Source organism: Gymnoscopelus braueri (genome assembly GCF_963280865.1).
Source record: "Gymnoscopelus braueri genome assembly, chromosome: 7".
Taxonomy (NCBI): Eukaryota; Metazoa; Chordata; class Actinopteri; order Myctophiformes; family Myctophidae; genus Gymnoscopelus; species Gymnoscopelus braueri.
Window position 1 is genome coordinate 21,794,123 of NC_137608.1, and position 3,691 is coordinate 21,797,813.

At 42.0% G+C, this 3,691-nt stretch overlaps 1 protein-coding gene across 2 annotated transcripts in view; it reads right to left on the reverse strand.

Annotated features, from left to right (window-relative positions):
• Positions 1-1,230, reverse strand: part of rassf2b (Ras association domain family member 2b) — a 19,790-nt gene extending 18,560 nt beyond the window's left edge. For both annotated transcript variants that reach the window (XM_080434474.1, XM_080434473.1), the window contains exon 1: positions 1,097-1,230. The gene's annotated coding sequence lies outside the window, so the exon portion shown is untranslated. The remainder of the gene's footprint in view (positions 1-1,096) is intronic.
• Between the last annotated feature and the right edge of the window lie 2,461 nt (positions 1,231-3,691).

The window sequence follows — 3,691 nt, forward strand, 5'->3', positions numbered from 1 at the left end:
ACCACAATTTCCCCGACTTCCTCCCCCCACATCACCCTGTCTTTCTCATGACACACATGCACACTTGTTTTCTGCCCTCTCTGCCACTGAACCTCTGTGAACTGCTTTGGTTTTAGGGGGTGGGGGGTGAATAAAAGTCCAAACCTTCACTGCCTGCCTTCCACCCCCACCTTTCTTCAGCTTCAATGTTCTGTTCAGCCTCTATGCCTGCCTCACTATTGTTATCATCGTCATAGCAACCCCACAAAACATCTGAGATCCAGCAACTCAGGAATAATTGTGCCAAAATAGTGTGCATGCTTCCCCTTTATCCCCTAGGCCGTTTTGTTGTTATTAAAACTGCATGTGCCTTGATCTCCAGTCTAAATCTGGCTCCCAGCTTCTCCACGTCATGCTGAAACTGTATCCCCTATTAATGATTAAAACTAAAGACCAATACATTATGAATTATCTCATGACTTTGGAGTGGAAAATGTGTCCCTTCTGCTTGGCAGTTTACCGCTTAAGTTTAACAGAAGGTTCTGGCCATAAGTACTCCCTTGTGTGTCTTTGTAGACAAGAAGAATCCTACTGTTATGCAATCTGCTCAGACTCTTCTTTAGACATAGACAACTGCAGCCTTCGCAGAGACAGAACATTTATTTTAGAGAAACCCTTCATGTAAACTTGAGCATTTGTGATGCTATTGATTTTTGGTGTTGATGTTGATGAATTGAATACATAGGACCTCATTGGAAACAAGTCCACAAGGACTTTTTTGTGTAAATCCTTTTAGTGTATAACTGTACCCGTGCTGTTTGCATTTCTGTCTAATAAAATATTTTATTATCAATCCAAAAAAGCATGTGGATCATATTATTGAAACGCTTAAGTGCTTTTTATTCTATTTGTGCCATTAAATTCCATTTGTGCAACGCAAGGATCTTGATCCCAGTTTGTCGCGCAAGCAACCACGATATAAGATAGTAGATACCGATAATAAAATCTCTTGGTGATCATATTATTCGTGACTCGAAACATAATGGAAGTGCTTCTTCTTTCAGAGATTTAGCCCGTTTATTAGCCATTGAAATCTGGAATAACGGACTATACTTACAGAGCCGCTTCTGTCTTGGGAGTCGGCGATTCTTGTCGAGTTTAATAATGTTGTCTGATCACAGAACTGGGCTTGTATGTGCAGCACGCGTCCTGACTGTACACAGTCTACATACGGTCAACTGGCTGCTTCTCTTTCTGCTGCCGGAGACAATCAGCAGTGTTGCCAGGTTTTGTGAGAAAAGAAAGCAACCAGTCTATGAAAACAAGCCCAGAAGAAGCGACTAAGCCACTACTAGAAGTTCGGGCCGCTACGCGGCCCTCACACCTACGTGGCACCGCCAATCTGTCTGATATGCCCATATATGGAGATCTCTGTCTGTCAGTCCTTGTCCCTTTTATGCCCATAAATGGAGATCTCTGTTATTGTCAGTCCTTGTCCATTTTATTTCCATATATATAGAGATCCCTGATGTCATCAGTATATGCCCAATTGCCCATATATGGGCATGCTGACATAACTATTCATAGGGGTGAGCAATATTGTAAAAAGATCATATCCCGATTTTTTTTCAGGCAGAATCACGATCCACAGGGTTATTATTTTATTATGATTATCAATTAAATATATGATGATTATTAATATTATTATAGATGTATATGTACATACATACATACATACATACATACATCAGCCGCGTACGGTGGGTTCTAACGTGGACCGGGCAAGATTGTTAATGACTCCCCCCTTCCCCCCTGCCCCCCACCCACTGCGTCGCGGGCATGTACGCGCGCGATTTTTTTGCTTAATTAATTCATTAAATGACCATAAAACAACATTAACAACACTCTACCCATCCCTCAGTGTGTTCCATCCTCAAATGTTTTACTTAAGTAAAAGTATCAAGGGTTTTTCACATTTGAAAACTTGTGAAATGGGACCTTCTGCATAATGAGTAGCCTACTTTTACTTTTGGTACTTTAAATACATTTTGATACCAATACTTTTCTACTTTTACTCAAGTACATTTTGAATACCTTACTTTTACTTGTAACAGAGTATTTTTACATCGCAGAATTGATACTTTTGTTTAAGTAAAAAATTCGAGTACTTTTTCCACCACTGGTATTCAGTGCATGCAGTGAGTGTTAGTGCACACAGGACGAGGGAGTCGAGGGACACAGCATAGCGACCCTTCATTTCAATAAGGGCAGAGCCAAAACCTGCAGAACATGTTTAGCACAGCCACAGCGATCAGGACTTGTTTATTAGAGGCAATTAGCATGTCTGGCTGGGGCCGCTTGACAATGGGAACGGTGGGGTGGGCTGAGGCTGCGGAGGCTGCGGAGCTACTGCGCCAGTAGAGGGAAAAAAAGACGATTCTTTTTTACATTTATTTTTTATATATATAAAAAAATAGGGGAGCAGAGTTTTCCAGACCGGGCCATGGCCCCATTGGCCTCTATGACGGTACGCCCTTGACATACATACATACACATGCAGACAAATACATATTAATTTGGGGGGTCCTTGACATGATGAATATGTTTGAGTCTGAGCCAATGGTTTAAACAACATTTAGGAAAGTAGCCCAAATAAGCAACTACACTTTAGAAACAAGCCCCACAGGGCCACAAACCACAACCCGCAACTACCAATATTGAATATTTACAAGCAACTTTACAGAAAAACAAGCCCAAAGTCGCTTATAATAAGCGGACATGGCAACACTGACAATCAGTGGTGCGCACACTGTGGGATGTACAACATTATCGGAGGAGGACCCCATCTGTTCCAGCGGACCTTTTCTTGGGGGAGAGCCTCTTTCTTTGGTGTTTCGACCAGGTGGGCGCGGTTTTGAGGAGTAGTTTTTATGAGGTTAAGGTTAGGGTTTAGGCATAACCACGCCCACCTGGGCGAAACACCAAAGAAAAAGTGAGTCCCCTCTTCTTGGCGTCTGGCCCAACGGCAACCAATCAGCTCACGACCTGGCGCGCCTTTGTTCAGTGCTGACTGGGTGCTGAAGATGAATAATAACTGGGAGACCCCGAAAACAATGAGATTTCCAATACCCATTTGAGTTGGCCAGTGTAGTGTTCTATGTATGTGTGCATGGGGGTCTCATAATGAGACCCCCATGCACACATACATAATAGAACACTACACTGGCCAACTCAAATGGTAATGGAACCTCAACAGCAGCATGCAGACCACCATCACCACCACCACCACCAACGTCAGTCAGTCAGTACTCAGTAGGCCTACTTCAGTAGGGTCTGGGTAGGCCTACTGATAAAATTGTCAAATTTGTCCAAAATGTTAAAAATATAATATTCTGAAAATGGTCCTAAGTAAAGTAAAGTAAACATGATTAGAACATGCTTAAACATTCGACGATGAAGGTCTAATATTTCTACAATTGCTACAAAATGCTCCAAAACCTGGATATCCAGTCATTTTGGGGCATCACCAAGAAGTTGAAGGATAAAATTAATTCTGATAATGATATACAGCGCATGTTCATATCATGTACTTTACATTACTTAAAACTTTCTTTTAACATCTTGGACAAAATAGCCCACATCAAGATGCCCAGAAGTGCCCACCTATCCTGTATCCCTGTTCATGTGGCCAGAATAGGCTAATCTGCTTTTA